At 38.7% G+C, this 19,044-nt stretch overlaps 1 protein-coding gene across 1 annotated transcript in view; it reads left to right on the top strand.

Moving 5' to 3' along the window:
* Window positions 1–19,044, top strand: part of LOC129750525 (scavenger receptor class B member 1) — a 144,455-nt gene that overhangs the window by 29,609 nt on the left and 95,802 nt on the right. The window contains exon 2 of the mRNA XM_055745482.1: window positions 3,167–3,213. The gene's annotated coding sequence lies outside the window, so the exon portion shown is untranslated. The remainder of the gene's footprint in view (window positions 1–3,166; window positions 3,214–19,044) is intronic.

The following is a 19,044-nucleotide window of genomic DNA, read 5'->3' as shown; positions in this document are numbered from 1 at the left end:
CCGTGAAATGGGTGTAATGAGTCAGTTCATAAATGCCTTAGATAGTTTATGATCGTCAAACGACGACAGGCGAAAAAAAACTTGGAGTGAATGTGATCAAAGGCAAATTTGGGCGTATACTTGCCACGGGCTCCTGGAGCATGATGAGGTAATGATCGAATGTACGTCATTGAAGGGGTTTTATAATCCTGGTGCCAACATTTTATTACGCTCGTGTTATGTGAAGAGTGATAGGTATGGTTAATAATAAAACTAAATTAAGGATACTCTCATTTTGTCATTTCTAAGTTTTAATTTATACCAACATAGATTATAAACCAGTACACTGGATATAGCTTTTTGTAATTAAATCTTGTTTATTTGCAGTTTTTTTTTTAGAAGAATGTTATTGATTGGCATGGTACGGTTTTTGTTCAATCTTATTTAAAGTAAAGTGCAGATCTTATGTTGATTTGGAAAATGTTCCCTGAGAATTAGATATTTGTTTATTCGTTTATTTGTTTGATATACTCATTTACCAGTAAAAGGTCCCTTCCTATTGAATTAAAATTGTATAAAAGCACGGTTTTTGCCGAAATAAATCACATTATTATTGCAAAAAAAAACGAAAAGCTGTAGTTGAGTTATTTCCATAATTTTATTTTTGGGTCCAACAGAGATCTGGATTGATGATTATAAACTTTTCTTTCAAACAGAAACTATGGAAACTTTTGTTAGCTTGCAGACCGTTTTATATGGTTTAATAACAAAAATAGTACTTACCTATAAACTTACATTCAAAAGTAAGCCAAATTTTAACCCAATACACCCAATGCACAAACTTGCCTCATAACTTTACCCTTCACACATGATAAGTGAACTTGGAATGCAGCAGCGCATAAATAGTTTGCGAAACATTTTAATTAGAGGCTGGCAAAACCGGCTCCATAAAGAATCTAAAAATGCCTTTTTCAAAACACCACTCTGTTGCAATGCGTAGGTACTTTCTGACGCCGGAGTAGCGTAGTTTACATTTTATTTTTTTTATCTTCTAAAAAACCAGAACGATGAATTTCAATTGCATCCTTGGGCAATTCCACCCTCACCTGACCAGCACACGGCTCCTGCGATCTAAAAAAGCAAAAAAAAAATTGGAAAAAGATCTAGTAGGTAAAATGTGCAACGAAAATTGCCCCATTCCGTTCTCTCGTGCGCCACCGGAGACCAAAGTAGACCGATGTCAACATACGTCGTCCATTCATTACTTATTATCGCCATAGAAACCCGTTTCTCCAGTAACCAACCTCAAGACCAATAAAAAAAATCCACCGTCAACAACTGCTTGGGCACGCCATAAAACACTGCATGCCGCTGCTGCTAGAACCAAAGTCCTAACCAACAACATCCAAGTTGGCTGGGTGGCTGGTTGGCTTAGCAAAATCTGCCTAGTCAGAAGTAGGCTTTCGCTTTCTATAAACTTACACGAGAGAGGTACGAAGTCATATGATCCAAGTAGCCAAGAGGAGATTGCGGAAAATCAAATGGCATTCAAGCAAAACGCTGTCATCCAAACGTGGTGGCTGCAGAAAAAAAAATAGATAAAACAAACATCTGGGCTCGAGAATTTGGCACCGAGTGCATCCCAAGCGAGCCAAATTGTCCCATGTGTCTCTTCGGCGCATATAGGACCTTTCCATGATCACGACCTTCTCTCGGTGCACCAAGAAGAATTGCGAAATCCCAAGTGACCAATATTGTCAAACGCTTTCAAGCAGAATCGATTACTAACAGAATCATGAATGAGGGAGGTGAGTAGGTTTACGATTCCAATTGATCAAAGCAGGCCTTCTCCAGATCAGCACAGAAGCTCCGTTCGATAGATTCAATAAATCCAAAAGACCTTGGTTGGCCCACTTGGATCGCAGAAGGCATTTGCAAACAGGCTTAGTAATTTTATTTGTACCACACCATGTGCGGTGCAGAATTCAGGAGTTTTTTTTCTCTTACTCTGGGACCGGAATTCTTGGGTACAATTTAAGTAACCGTAAACTTGATTCATATACGATCTAATTTAATGGTGGTGGAATATTCTAACAGATACGAGAATTCGAACGGCAAACAAAAAACCTTCATTGTGCCTCAAAGGACAACATTTTATGGGCTCGAGGATCGCGTATGGTTCAATGTCTGGGCACGGTACGTTCAATCAGTATAATTGCCATACGTCGAGCGCTTCCTGCATCATCGGCCCTCCTCTTCAAGCTTAGATTCAACTGATCTTTTGCCAACGGCTAGGTTCTGTTGATGGGCGAAGATTCGTTCATTAGAAATCCGCATGATCTTTGATCTCGGTACGCTGTAATTCATGTGTGTTTTTTTTTTCCTCAATGATGTTTCATCGCTCGCTAACACTTGATATATGAGCACTTGAGATGACCAAAATTAAACAGCGTTCTCAACACTTGGCTGCATATTCGGAAATTGCTCTCAGCTGACCGATGATTTTGGCTGTCTCAACGTAACTTTGTTCTGAAACTTTCAAAAGCCTTATTCAAATTGGGGTAAATTGGAATCTGTAACCAGAAACCTTTTCTATAAAATGAAATTTTAATAAAGTTCATTGAACTTTGAATTCATCGAACCCAACCATCATACCAACTCTTCAATGATTTAAACCTCTATAAATTCTGCACAGATTAATCGTTTTTGAACCACTTTAAAGCTGCTTAACAGATTGGGCAGTTTTTGCCAACCAACAACAACGGTTCTATCGCAATACTACCGGTACGAATCTAACATCAAACAGCCGCCTCCCAAAAACTCCGTTCAGCGATCGTTCGGTTTCTTCCGGGATCAAAAACGTTTGCCATAGTCCAAGGATACATTGAACGAGAATTTTATTGGTTTATAGCACACCTGGGTATTTGAAAGAAAGATTTTAAGCGGATATTCTTAGGGAAATGGCAACAACCGAAATTTTTAGATACACTATAAAATTCTAGTTTTATTAGAAAGCAAACTTTTCCTACAGAATAAAAACTCGTTTTCGTAAACTGCCTTATGTGCATGAATTTGGGTCCGAGGTGTTAGCCTTAATGATTCAGTCAAATGATCTTTTTTAGATTTTTTCTCATCAACTTTTATAGCACCCACCTAATCGTATTATTTTTTTTCATTTCAATTTCAGATATTTCGTCAACTGATAGTAACCCGATAGTGTGCTCCATGCAAAAGGTAAGACTTATTCATTTATGGAATTCTCTGGAATAGAGAAAATAGCATCTTTATACACAAAAAAAATGAACGTTCAAAATCAAAAAGATCATCCCTATGTTATTGCACAAGACCTAACAGCTCTTTTTTTTTTCAAAATATGCGATTCATTTGAACCCAAATGAAAAAGTATTGTTTGTTCAGCTGCTCGAGTATTTTTATTCTTTCAATTTGAAAAAAAAAACCTACAAATATTGGCGATGACCTTGAAACCAGGAGGAAAAAATCACATCATTACGATTGCATAAGAGTGGCTAAATTATATATCACATTGGACATTTTTCTATGACTTGACTTACTGTGAGACGAACTTGTGATGAGTTGAACAAAAATGAGCTTGTTTTTAAACTATGAACGATTACCATTCTTCGATAAATAATATTGAATAGATGCCCAGGATGGATCCAAGGTGAATGATAATATTTCTGTGTCGGTCGAAGGCCAATCTGCGTATTTTCGGGTGCCTAGCGTACGCACAGAGTACGGACGGAGTTCGATTACAAATCGAAACGCCCGGTATTCGTGAATTATGCAAATAACGGATACAGGCTTTGGAATAGTTCGAGCCGATCCATCGAAATTCATCGTAACGTGTTCTTGGATGAATCCAGCTTGATGGAACCTCAACAGAAACACGCGAGTCTATTTCCCTCATGCATCGAGAAGCCAGCTGAGAGCCCACCAGAGCCTGAAACCACATTCGAGCGGTTAGCCGATGTCCAAGCGCTCGAAGCGCTCGAGCAGTCTTTCGATCCGTCTGCTGATCTCTATCACACTGTGCTCAACAGTGTAATTGTGAGAGGCCAAGAAGGAAACAAGATTCCGTCAATCCTGAACCGGCGCTGAGACGAAGTCAGCAAACTCGAGGAGCTACTCAACGATACGTTGATAACGTAGTCACAGTCATTCAGGAGGAGCTACATCAAAACATTAGAGAGCTGAAACGCCGGGACGCCTGTGACTTCTGGAACACCATCTTCGACGAAAAAATGAAGGAACATAACACTTGGGAAGCTGTTAGCTTGCCCCCAGGTCACAGAAAACCTATTTTGTCGAAATGGGTGTTCACCATTAAAGATGATCGTCGCTACTAGGCTCGATTGGTCGCAAAGGGTTGTTCCCACAGACCAGAACTAGACTACTGGGAATCCTATGCTCCGGTGTTCAAAATGAAAAGCGTTCGTACCGTCTTGGCTTTGGTAAACGAACTGTTACTAATTTTATTTTATTGGATGATGCGAATCTGCATTTTTTCTGGGATTTTCTCATTAACGGAATGAGATTTCATTTTTCAAATAAGATAAGGCCAACTCACATGTCTCAGCATGTTGTCCCCTGATGTAGTTGATCACCCAGGTGGTTAATCCTTTTTACGGATTGCATTCCAAGGCACGGCGAGCGACCGAGTCCCCCCAGTATGCTACTCTGGGTCCATGGGTGCAATTGGACGACTCATGATACTAAGTACCCCTACGCCATAAAGTCCACCTGGGGCCTCTGGCCATAATTCCCATCCGGACCTGCAACGAAGGCTATACCCGAGATGGGAAACCAAGTCCGCGCTTAAGCGCTCATCGGCAAACTTCAGTTCGAGTCAAACTCCAGCATATATACCCTACCTCTTGTTACGATTCAAGACTAAGGACCTCTCCTCTAACGACTTGAAGTCCGGCCTTTACTCGCAACTCGAGACTAGCTTGGTTCCCACGAAAATCGTGCGCTCCGCCTCTGTTCGAGACCACTGCAAGAGACCAATGACCTCTCCTCTAACGACTTGAGATCTTGGCTCCGCCTGGCTTGGCTCGAGGCCCTCTCCTCTTTGCCCGTCCGTGTACCGGTCGAGAGCAGCTTATCCTGGACACGCGCCTGTCACAGCGGATGATTCGCGGCGAAGAATTCATCCTACACCGACTCAGGTGACTCACCCGCCGACGACGTGAGGTCACCCTACCCGAGAGCATTTCGCGGCGTAAATACTCTTCCCCCTACGAGTTCGACTGCGAAGAAGGTATAGTCTTATCCCCGCAGCTTCCCTCGTAGGGAGCGCGTTCTACTCAGATACTCCGCGGCGGTAGAGGTATCCAACACAACAGCTCGGCATTCGCAGAAGGTAAAATCTTATCTTTGTATGCTTTACTGCTAGGATCGGACGCACACTACTCGAATGCCCCCGCCGAAAGGACATTCTACTCCTCCCTTTTTGGCTGGCAACCCTAGGGTTTTTGCCCGCCGTGTGCCGAATCGAGAGCAGCTTATCCTAGACTCGCGCCTGTCACAGCACACGTACGGGTCTTAGACGCTTGAGACTCAGATGAATCCCGACGGTGATGTCATCCTACCCGACTCGAGTGGCTCATCGGACGGCGACGTGAGACCACTCTACCCGAGAGTATTCCGCGACTTGAATACTCTTCCCCCTACGATTTCCACTGTGGAGAAGGTATTGTCTTATCCCCACAGCTTCCGTCGCAGAGGGCGCGTTCGACTCGGATACTCCGCGACAGTTACGTTGGAGGTATCCTACACACAGACGCGCGACGTACCTAGCAGCTCGGCATTCGCAGAAGGTATTGTCTTATCTTTGTATGCTTTACTGCCAGGGTCGGACGCACACTACTCAGGTGCTCCCCGACGAAAGAGTCACCCTACACCGATCGCGGTTTCCCCTGATGTGGGTAGGTTACCGTGTACAGTTTCTTATAGGTCCTCATGGCAGACATTTCGGTGCAGGGCGTGTGAAGCCTTGTATTGGTGACCTAGATCGTCCTACTGCGCCTCTTGCACCTTTCCACGTCGTTCACCTTTGAGGTACTACTTCCTCGACATACTGCCCATTGGGCGACCAACAGGTTTTCGACAATTATACCACCGGATCCTATTTTCTTAGAATCGACACGTGAGTATGCTGGAGAAATCCACATAGGCTTCCCGAGCCCGCTTTTTAAAACCCTGGTGGTTTTGTATCATCAGCTGGTTCACTGGCTTCTACCACAACTTCCGCTCCAACCCAATCTTTTCGAGGAGACTCGCTTACTGGCCTAACGAGATATTTCTGATATTTCTTCTGATTCTGATCCAACTGGAGTTGTACCTAATGGCGACCTGGAGGGGTATTTCACAGGTCCCGCACCAATGCACTTTCTTCTGGCACACGACTTGGCCTCATCGATGTGAGTTGTCTACCCGAGGATACTAACGAAGTGTTCAGGAATCGGACTTCTGAAGCCTGGTAGAGTTTTGATGCTCCTAAAGAATGCCTTTGTAGGCGGTGGTCCCTCGTAGGGACGTACGATTTTGGGCACCGAGGCTACCAACAGCAGCAGCTTTGAGGAAAATGCGCCAAGTAAAAGGACAACCCTGAGGACGAAGCGAGATTATTTTCCTCTCAATGCACTGCGTCTCATTTGTTTTACCCAATATTGGGGCTGTTCCCTTATACGGTTGGGCTCCTCCCTCGACGAATCTGCGCTGTGATAAATTTTGGCTGACTGCAACACGAAGTGCGTTTAGTGCATGAAAGCATGTGCACAATGAGGTTAACTTACCGGGAAAGTGTTCGTTACTCTATATAGTTTCGCGAAAGCGAACGACTCGACCGAGATGTCTTCTTTCGGAACTCATTAGTCAGGCTACTCACAGAGACGTCCGATAGCACAAGATCGCAATCTGACGGATTGATCAACCAAGTTTTGGGGAAGAGTTTCGATACCTTAATAACATGTTTTCAGAAAAAAAAACAAGGCAACTCACCAGAATTCGGCGGAGATTGGCTAATAGCTTCCTATTTGGTCCGATTTGATTCCTCAAATAGCGGTTCTGATGAACCGGCCCGTCCTCAGACTGACCAGGAACACCTTGTCGAGGAAGGAGGTCACTCCTTCAAAACACAAGTCACCTCTCGATTCAACATATTTGCGCGTTTTTTTTTCTTTTTTCTTCCGTGTGCTTTTACACTGGAGATATTCAGGTTTTCAATTTTGCTTGACGTCTGAGTTGGCCGAGGGGTGCAACAATTGAAAGTCCACACTGAGTGGATTTCGTGCTTCTATTTTTGGCCTTAAAATTTACAAGTGTGTGCTGATATATGCTGACTATGATAACTGTTACAGAACATTACATGGTCGTTCATCAGATGGACATCAAAACTGCATTTCTCAGTGGAAATTTACAAGAAGTTATCTTCAAATAGAAGGTGGTTGGGTTGTAACAAGCGGGTCGGTCTTGGAATCAGCGATTCGACGACAAGATACGAAAACTTAGTTTTTTTCCGTTGAAGAGTGGCACCGTTACTTCAAGCGAGGACTCATCCTCATTCTATATGTGGATGACATCCTGATTTCCGGAAAAGGTGTTTCCAAGGTCAGCTGGATAAAAAACGAGCTTGAAAGGCTATTTCGAATGAAGGCTCTATTGTAGGTCAAGACTTCCGTGGGAATGACCATCAAGTGAGACATTCAGAGGAGTACAATCGAGATTTCGCAATCAGGGTACGTTGAGAAGCTTCTGAAGCGAACCCGTAGACACACCGATTGAACGATGCACTATGGGGTTTGAGGCGGCAAAAAGTCAAAAACTGAACTTAAACGGATCGCTTTTTTATTTTTACTAGTTAATAACTTAATATTTAACTAAGATATTCCCGGTTTTTCAACTCATTATCTTGAATACTGAACGCACCACAGACATCAGACTTTGAAAAATTGAAAAATTTATATGATGAAGAAAAGAATTTAAATCACATTTATTTCTATGGAAAACATTTTTTCTTAAATTCAAAGTAGACCATATGAAAGCTTATATTAAAAGCTATCATTTGAACCATTTAAAATTTTTACACGCTAAATTGATCTATGATAAAAATGAGTAAATAATTACTTTTTTCAAAAGTAAAAAAACTTTAAAGCCTCGCCAAAAAAAATCCCCGCATTTCCCCATACTTTTTTCACTATCAAGATCTATTTTAAAGTCCTAAAAATACAATGAAAGAGATTCCAGGCACCTTAAAGCACCGTTTTTTGAGTTATAGTCAAATTAAGCTGAAAATATCATGCAAATGGGTAATTTTTACCCATTAATGAGTAAAAATTCAACAAAGTTGATGTTGGTTTGTCAAAAAAAAAATGTTTCTCATGATTGATCAATAATTTCACACATTTTTCTCTTGAGTTTCATGAAATGTCTTGATGTTATTTATCATTAATGATCAATTAGTCCAAAACCCGGTTTTCAAAAGAAATAAAAAGTAGGGTCAAAAATAACACCAAGCATCGTACTTTAAAAGTTATTTATGCATAATTATTGTTAAAATTTATTTTAAGTTAGTTAAAATAGTAATTTTCATACAAAATTTTCAAAAATATCAAAATAGTCCAAAACACCTAATCATACTTTTTGCCGCCTCCTTGTATGGAACTGCCCCATAGTGCGATGGTGAGGTTATCGCCAAAAAGCCATTCAAGGAGTTAATCGGTTGTTCGCAGTATCTGGCGACGTCATCGAGACCAAATATGTGTGCTGCGATTAGTGCACTCAGCAAATACTACTCCAGCCAGGCGGTTAGACACTGGCGAGGCCTGAGGCGTGTTCTACGTACCCTCAAGGTACGAACGATACGGCGTTGATATTCCGCAGAAACGCGAACCAGGATCCACTTATGAGACATGCAGACGTGGATTTCGTTAAAGATTTCGATGATCGAAGATCAGTATCGAGCAATGCATACATAATCTTCGGAAATCTAATTTCGTGGTCACCGAAACGTCAGCAGACGGTCAGTCTCTTATCGACCGAAGCTGAGATTTGAGCACTGTGCCATGCGGTTAGCAAACTTTCTGGGTGAATTGGGTGTGTTCAGCATTCCTTTTACCTTGATGAAGGACAACATCCCATGTATCCAGTGCCTGGAGGAGGCGCGGACCCATCAGCGAATGAAACACTTGGATGTCAAGTAGGTACGCGTTCATCAGAGAGATCATAAGAATCGGTCAGCTTTCTTTGCGACATACCTATCTCGATTGAGGATCAGTCAGCTGATGCGTTCACGAGGGCGAGGCATGTGAAGCAGCTCAGCACTCTCAATTTGCGAATTGAGGGGAGATGTTGATCAGAATAGGGGAAAGCCTTAATAGTTTTTTTTTATCCAGCAAGAGTCCTTCATTTCCGTGGACAGCCAGCTTGAAAGATTCCGTCCTGGATTGCCACCAACCCCCTGGCAACTTGACAGTTCTGGCGAGTTTCGTGTGCCTGATTAAAATTCGCAGATGTCGCATGTGTACCGCTTGTTTACATACTTTTCGAGCCATGCGTATGGAAAGGGCACATCATCAAATGTGGTGCGAATCATAAAATTCGAATGAATGAAAAAAAGTTTCAACTGAAATTATTATTCTCATTCAATATTCTACCAATTTATTTATTGTATAGGAACAGTTTCCCATAAACCGAGAAATTTTCTGCTATAATTTAAAAGTTTTGTTATACTAAAATTTTGATATGTATCGCAGTTTATGAAAATCACTCGATGATGGTTGTGGTAATGTTTTGTTTTACATTTATTGTGTACGATCGTCATCAATAGTTTCAGTGGAAGGGGTTCTTTTTCCTAAAATCTGCCGTATATTAGTGAATTATTTTTATCAGTCCAAAAGTTTTAAACCTTATAAAGGACACACAGATTTACGTCTGTGTGCCATTTGCTTCGACTGAACTTCTGAAAACAGATTCACTCTACGTATAACTGAGCTAATTTTCAATTCTTAACATTTTTTTTCATTCGTTGAATCGATTAAAAGAAACCATATTTCCATATGCGCCCTTCCGACATGTTAAGTCGCTTGATTTTCGATTTGAGAGAACCAGAGAACCAGAAAAACTGGCACACGCGATTTGTATGGGAAACGTCAAGTTGCCAGGGGGTTGATTGCCACCGACTCCGAATGAAAACCAAAACTACATTGTTTTGGTTTCGTTTTCCTTTTGCGCAGTCGATTCGCTTATCAAGAACAATAGCGTTTTGACAGGTAATGATGATCGATGATGATGACAACAATACATCATACACGATCAACTTTGCCAGCAAAGAAGGTGATTCAGAGTAACCCAGCAGTGTTGGCAGTTTATTCTGAAAGGATATCTCAGAATCCGATATAGAATAAGAACTAATTCGGAGTTTGGAAATCAGTTAGTTTCAAGCGACAAGATGATAATCGCTATAGTACTAAGTTATTGTATAAGGACTTGACGAAGGGAATCTATTAACGATAACTCAATTTCAACACAAACGTGCGTCTGATATTTCATTTCTCAACAATATTAAACCTAATGGTCAACTTAAAAGTTGGCGAACTTTCCCAGCAAAGATTTAAGGGGGTGTATCGCAGGAACAGCAGAATTATTCAAACAAATATACCAGATGAAGAGATTGTATTAAACTTACCAAAATAGCATATTGCTACAAAAGTGGAGGCGATATATCTACAATGACAAGATTTCAACGATTCGATTCCCCCCGATTTTAAATGAGTAAAACGAAAAAAAAACTTTCACCGACCGAGATTTGAACTCCGGTCCTCCGAGTTGACTGTCCGGTATCTTACCACGATGTCAACTCATCAGTTGATATGATTCGCTCTAAAGCTCTATATGTAAGATTTTCTGTTCACGAACCGCTCAAAGGAAGAAAGAAGGAAGGATCGTCTATTTATCGTAAATCAGTTCACTCAAATCGTAAATGTCGAATTAGCATATTCTCAACTATTTGGAGACATATTTACGAATTGACTAAACTGCTATCCGATTTAACTTTTTGTGGGCAAAGCTTGTCGTAAATGAATAATAGAAAATCACTCCATACAAACTTGTTTACGATGTTTTTGAAAATGTCTTAATATTCGATTTGGATTATCTTTTCTATTAAGATTTCATGTTAGCTGGGATGTTGGACGAAATCGTGTGACTCAAAAAAAATGTGTAAATTTCTTATGCTATCCAATAATCAATTACGTTAATAATAAACTATGTGCAAACATATTGAATGTTGTGTTATAAACCTTAAGATTTAGATGTTTGATATCAAGCTCTGTTGAAAACATTAGTTTGACCGACCTTTTGTGTAAGATTTTTGTAATTCGATAAATCAATGCGCACCGGACATGCTAGTAGAATGATTAAGCCAATTTTGTTATTTGTACCTTTCCATCTTTATCGCATCTTGTACTTAATGTTATAAGGAAGAATTTAATAATTAGCTTCAGTCAACTTAATTATCGATAATTTTTTATCGATCATCATAAATACCAAACAAAGAGTCTTTAAATCAAATGTGAACTTCGTCAAAAATTCATCTTATTTCCCTACTATAATTTATGGTCTCTAATACTAGGTATCAGCCAAAGACCCAAATATTTTCTTTTCGGAGAATTCAACTCGATCAAATACCTAGCATTTTAGCGTTAACTCAGCTCAAATAGATCTTACTCATGGAACGTTCTAGTCGGACGGCAAACATTGCTTTCTAGATATCAATCACAGGCTGTTTGGACACCAAATTAGCACCCCGTTAACCAGGTCCAAAAGGAAAATGTCAACAAATCACCTTCCAGCAGATAAACTTTGTGTTCATGTGTGACTATTTTCAAATTCGTTGGCACCCACAACAGGAAGCAAGTAAACCGAGGTTCGATTACGAAAATGCTAATTCGTTTTTCGTTGCTGTTACTTTGTGAATCCACTTCCTGCTTTTTCGACAATCATCGGTTTAACCCGTGACTTTCGAGCTTAACAAATTTATGCGTCAAAAGAACGCACCTTTTGCGCAGACAGGCATTCTACTACCTACCATCGGATTGAATCACTCGACTCGACAGCAATAAATCTTCAGAGATGATCGAGTCGAGAGTTGTCAAATATTAGTTTTGAATTTACATCCATTGACGACCACGAAGGCGATGAGCATTGATATTTGTTCAAAAGCTGTGTCGCGTACATCGCTTATCTGGACAAACTGACTCCCGGATATTGATGAATTGTTTTTTAGAACACAATGAACCGATACCCAAAATCACCGTGGGAAATTCCGATCGGTTCGTTTCGTTGAAATCCGTGCAAATGTTATGACTGCAAATTAAGATAAGATTTCCAATATTGTTAGTGCGATAGAATGGTTCGCTAATTCCTAAGGCTTTTAACGATATGAACGCTAGTTGAGTAAGGATTATCTGCAACAGTTATGAGAATACTATAAAAAAAAATTGACGTTCATAACGCAATTTACAAGCAATTTTGTTCCATTGATAGAAAATTCAGGTTTCTCACTTGGTCATCATGAGGTGTTCAACAAAAGTAGTAACAAAAAAAACTAAAATTTAGTGAAAAAGCGTTGAAAAGTGTAGAATATTGAGAACAACTGAGATACTAAGAACTACAAAATACAAAAATCAATAAATAATATTTTCAAAATCAATATCTAATATTTAAAAAAAATCATGAATTAAGTTTTCAAAAAACCAAAACATATCAAAGCCTAAAAAATCATTAAAATTCAAGAAAATTCAAAAAAAAATCGGTAATTGAAATAAAATCAATACAAAATAAATCAACTTCAAAAATGAAAACGCTTGTATAGAACAAGAAATCAAAAAGGTAAAAAAATATGAACATGTGAATTCAGGGCATCACTCAAACAGTAAAAAAATGACTTTGTCGACTTGCTATTTTAGCGAAACGAAAAATCAGAATATGAAAAATGAAAAGCAAAAAAGGAAGATGATTGATTTTTCGAAATTGAAAAGAATTAAAAATTTGGAGACATAAAAAATTCTAGGTTTCATATTTATTTTGGAAAAAAATCACAAGAACCAAAAAACAATTACTTTTTTCTAACTCTGATAACTGATAGCATAGCATAGCATTGGGTGACTACACACATCTTGAATTGGCTGATACAAGAGGTACAACTAACAATCAAGCCCAACACTAGATGCCAAAATGAGTATCTGGATTCAATACTCATTTCAAGTGTTGTTATTGAGAATCAGTGTGGTACCATAATGCACACCGTGACAAGTCAATGTAATCATATAGGGATAATCTGAACAGCGAAATGAACTTTTCAGGTGCAAGAGAACTCATGCGACCCTACATACAAGGATGCTGTTTCAGATAGGTAAAGGGAGGGCTATCAATTGTGTTTATAGGAAATCCCACTTGGCAGATAGGATTGATGGGTAAAAATATTGAAATGTACACAAATAGAAAATTAAATATAAATGGAAAGAGCTCACCAATTTTTAGTTGTGTTTGCACTGCATAAGCATTCCGCTCTGGGATCGACAACCTGATTCCTATATCTTGTAGTTTATGGTCCTTCCAAATTCATTCCTTTACGAATATTTTCTTCCTTTAACGATTTTCTATCGTCCGGAACCTTAGCTGGTTAAACACGGGTTCGATACTCATCCTTGGATAAAAATAATTGACTTGTTTAATTATATTAATAATGATAACGTTTTTCAATGTACTGTTATTATAAATAAGTGTTCAAACGATGGGTTCATATTGATCTATTCAGTATAATTTTTTAAATTGCTATTCGCTTCAAGAACCCAGACTTTTTTAATACTTTTTGAATAAGATAAATTACACTTTTTTAGAAGAAAAGTACGATGATGAGTGCGTTAATCCAATCAGAACTTTCATGACCTAACAAATTGCGTTTTATCAGTTCATCGAAAAAAAAATTATGAACCGTTTTCTCGAGATAAAATTTATTATAAATTTGAGCAAATGTAGTCTAAAAATCTGATTGTCCAATTGATGGAGTTTTTATCTCCTCAACTGATAAATATGAATATAAAATGAAAAATTGCGCAGAGTTACGACAAATCACGGTACATAGTGAATCATTTGTATGTGGGAAAATTCACTATAGTAAATACAATCTTTATCTGCAATGAACTAAAAAAGAGAGAATGTACTTAGCTTTGAATCCGGAAATCCTTTTCCCTCCATCTATCGTGCCAATAATCCAGTGGTTCAGGGAAGCAGGATTGGTTCTTCAGTGAGTCTCAGTTGAAGACACTTGAGAATTGGACAATTCAACTAAAACACCGGAAACCGGGGTAGCGCAAATCACCTCGGCCACACCACGACAAACCCGTCTCTTTCCCAGGTACAGCAACAAACGCCATCAAAACTTCAAAATTTTCATTGTTTTGGTTCAACTTCTTCAATTTTCACGTCGAGCAAAATTTTTAATGTCTTGTCCGACCAGTAGATTGCTTTGATCTTTTCTAACTCTGATAACTGATCAAATAAAATATATGATAAGAGAGTTCCAACAATCTCAAAATGTTTAAAATCTAACAAAAAGTATTTGAACAAAAATTCACGTATATTGGCCACGATTGCAAAACTTCTTTCAGGATGAAAAAAACTGCCTAACTCCAAAAACGGCTTCGCAAACAATTCAGGTAAATTTTACCATGCAACGAGGTAGAAGTTACCTGTTATGTGTTAAGCTTTTCACTAAGTGAATTGTACCTCTCACACAGTTCTATTCAAGTACATTTTACCTCTCCACGAGGTACAAAATACCTTTTTTGTGATTACCTTTTTTCTAGGTGAATCGTGCCTTTTTTCAGCTCGATTCAGGTTTATTTTACCTTGCTAAGAGGTGAGTCTCACCTCGAAAGGGTAGAAGTTATCTTTTTGGTTCCATGATCGTTTACCTACTATCTCGGCAAATTAGTTTTTTTTTTATTTTCCATGTATCTATATATCTAGTGATAACCCTAAATAGTAAAAAAACATCTTGGTGATTAACACAAACTCCAGAAAAAATGTTTGTGTTTTTTTCTAAATTTCAATAACAAGCTGAATGACTTCGATTTTAACGAAAAATCGTGTTTCATATACATAGTTTATCATCAAAATCTTTTCTAAAGTGTGAGAATCCAGTTTTCCCTTTTTTTTTTTCGAAAGACAAAATGAGTCGTGAGACCACCCGGTGTGACTCAATTGATCGCGCGCAAACACAAAAATTAGTAGACTTGTACGTACTGCGAATTCACGGTCAGCGAAAGCCAATTGCAAGAAGTGCCTCTTCTTGGTCGGCTAGAATATTTTATCCGGTCGGTTGGTCTCTCTAGCACCTCTAAGCAGCCATGATGGGGAGCTAAGGAAGGCTGGGCTCTTCGGTTCATGAGTAGTGCTGCCCCGTCAAGCGATGGCCAAGGTGGACCACTGCTGCTGATTCTGACTGGCACACTCCGGCACACACATTCGGAATTAGAAATACAGAAAAAAAACAAATGTATGTACGTGTGTTCTCTTCCTTGGGTCTTATTGCACATTATTCAAAGCAATTAGACATCAACCAAACGATAGCTAACACAGTAGGTACAGGTAGTACCCAAAAACAAGTGAGTAAGTAAATGCCAAGTGCTTCGTTTTCCGCTTCGAATATCCCGCTCGAAGAATCCATTTAAAAGTATTTGATGGCCAAGCCACCAGCGAGCGACCCTCGGCCGTTTTGTGAGTGCCAAAGGAGTGAAAGACGCATACCGATCTAAGTAACTAACAGATGTGTTGCCACGATTTTGCCACCGAGCCTCAAAACTCAACCGGTCTCCGTCGTACTCGGACAAGCAGCCAGCCAGCGGAAGCCTTGGCCAATTTTACACCGGCAAAAGAGGTACCAAATAACCAGTTCTAAAACGCTCAGGGAAATATAAGTTTAGGAGTGCTGAAGAATATCTGCAATTCTTACTGATCAAGTATGATCAAGCGTAAGCAATAACACTCTGAACAAATATATAGAAAAATATCAAAGTGATTCAATTTGCGTGTCTAGATAAACTGAACGAAGTGGTGGTGATAAGCGAAATCTGATTAGCAGCAATACATAATGTTCTCGAATGATGTAATATTGTTGTTCAATATTTGGGAATCAGATCGATGGTATAATTTTTTGCTAGATACATATTTATGTCTGTCTCAGCATTTGAAGTGAATAATCCTTACCATGCTACCATGGAAAATTTCAGTTCAGCCTTTTCAGGGAGTTGAGTTTGGAACCAGAACGCAAATGCATTTCCCATGAGTATAGTTTGATTGTGGAAATCAATAATTATATTTGTTAAGAACAAACTGCTTTTTTACATTTTCTTTGAAAAGATTTATAATCGAAAAATAGACAACGATGCCGTTGCATACATTAAGGGACAAATATTATAAACAATGGTAAATAGTTTTTAGCTTCAAAAACAAATGAAATCCGTATGCTTTTAAATGGTTTGGTTTCATCAGGAAAGATGATTGTTGTCGATCCTTCAAAAATAGATGTTTTTAGATATTGAAATTACATTTTTTATAACAGTAAACATTTCCAAAAACAAACCAAATTTTCCTGTTTGAAACTCAATGTATGGGCTTTCAAAAGAAGAATACAGTTTTCAGATAATTAAATTTACGACTGAGTTATTGTTGATTATGAGGAAAAATTTTAGCTAATTCAACAAAAATTTCATGTTGATCAAAGTATTCAATTTAGATTTAAGACTATGTATAGGTAGATGTTAAACTAATCTGAAAGAATGAAGTTTGACAAGAATTCTGTGTTGTGTGTTTTAAGAATCTATTAATGCCTCAATCCGTCAAATTACATCAATCTTTAGATACACTGTTCAAAAAATCTCAATTATGTATTACTGAAACATGGTTTACGGTTGATTTATTGAATAGAACGGTTTCACACTACTTTTTCAAATTTGTTGTGGTCATCACCTTGGAAAAAATGCTGTAAGTACAACATGTAGCTGCTATCTTCAGCTTACTTGAACTCTGAGTTGACAACAATTTATGGTGTTTTTTTCTAAATCGTATTGGTCCAATTAACCTCAAAAACTCTCAGTATAAAAACGGGCAACTGGCCGACACACTTGGTCGTTTTTGAAGCTGTTTTTCGATAATTAAAATGTGTTAGTAAAATAACTAGCATTTTATCAAGAACACTATCAGCGCAAATAGGACTATGATCGGTGCATGCTATTTTTGTTAAACTCAAAGTGACGATGTTTTGGTTCAAAACAGCACTTCAGTGGTAGCCCTTAATTTTGAGTTCGCAGTTCGAACTCCATTTTGAACCATTGCAAAGAGGAAAAAGTTAACTCGACTTTAAGTTCATAGAATCGTATTATGTGCTCAACTTCGGTCAAACTAAGTTTTGAGTACGAAAAAGGGATCGTGTAGATTAGCCATGTAAATCAGACAAGTACTTCAAGTTGAAGAACCGTGTCATAACAGAATGTCCAAAGCAGGCGAGAGCAGCTTTTTCTAGCGGTGATGAGTGGAACATCGTGTTGCACTACTTACTTACTTAATGTTACCGCGCTGTAGTTCCTCATTTGAGATCCAGCTGCCGGGCCATTAAGCGCGAATGATATTCCGCAGGCAGCGATTCCCAAAAACTTGCAGTTTTCGCGTCGTCACTTCATATGTGCACCAAGTTTCGAACCCGTAGAGCAGTGCGGATTTGACGTTTAAGCTGAAGATTCGGATTATCGTTCATAGAGATATTTGACGTGAGCGCAAGTTGTTCCGAAGACTCGCAAACGCAAATCGGGTTTTTCTGATCCAGGTTTCGATGTCTTTCTTGGTACCACCAAGCGTAATCTGGTCACAAATCGAATTTCACGCTAGACTCAAATTTAGCAGCGAATTGAGTGAGGTTGACAACGAGGTGGGGTTGACACGACGACCTCAAACAAGTACGACGTATTAAGCGTGTATTACGTGAATTTAAAGAGCGAAGTGAGGACCGGTAGTAGGGGAACTGGGTATAAAATGCGCAGGCGGGACAAGATGCGCCACCATCAGTATTTCACTAAACAAACATTGTTCAACATTTCTGAAAATGCCAGTTTGTTCTATTTACACTTTTATGCGTTTATAAACATTTGTGGACCTTGTAAGTTTTCTATATTGCGTAAATTTGACGAAAAACGAAAACAAATTTTTTTGGCAGCTTTTCTTGCAATTTTTCAACTTTTCTCGTAAGGAATTACGACATCTATCAGCAAAACTATTACCTGGCATCTGTTCCAACGATGAACATTGGTCTTGACAATCATCACACAACGAAAAATTTCCTTATCCAATTATTTTTTCTGTTATTTTTAAGGATTTTTAATAAGCATGTCTAGGCAGGGCAAAACGCACCATGTCCGTTTATCTTTTAGCATGTTTTATATTTGTTTAAGTTTATATGCAGTTTTCATCACAATAATTTTAAGAATATTTAAATGTTGAATTGGAAAACATAACTTGAATATAAACGAATATATTTAAAATTCCTAAATTTAATATAGATTAAGTTAACTTTTCACAAGAACGTCAGTATATCTGGCAGCACTGCGCGTAGCAATACATTTTCCATTTGTGAAGTAGAAAAGAAGTGTTTCTACCTGGCAAACACTTTCGGAGGCCCTTGAATTAATAAACACTTATAAATCGTTAAACGGCGCGTTTGGGTACACACATATGCGCACTTTGCCCCAAACGAAATGAAAATCTTACTTTAGAAAGCCTTTCAAAATTTAACGATTAAGACGTATACAATTAGTATAAGTGTTCCTGTGTGTATATTTCTGGTGAAGAACAGTCCTCTTTTCAAAACTATTGTCGAATTTACTGGATTGCATTCTCCATTTACGAGTAATGAAAGATTCTTCTTAACGTGGGCGTCTTACCCCCAGTTCCCCTACAGGTAGCACTTAAGAAGCCACCGGGTCAAAT

The sequence above is a fragment of the Uranotaenia lowii genome, chromosome 3 (genome assembly GCF_029784155.1).
Source record: "Uranotaenia lowii strain MFRU-FL chromosome 3, ASM2978415v1, whole genome shotgun sequence".
In the NCBI taxonomy this organism is placed as follows: Eukaryota; Metazoa; Arthropoda; class Insecta; order Diptera; family Culicidae; genus Uranotaenia; species Uranotaenia lowii.
The sequence above is the reverse complement of the archived record's forward strand: the minus strand, read 5'-3'. Positions and strand labels throughout refer to the sequence as shown.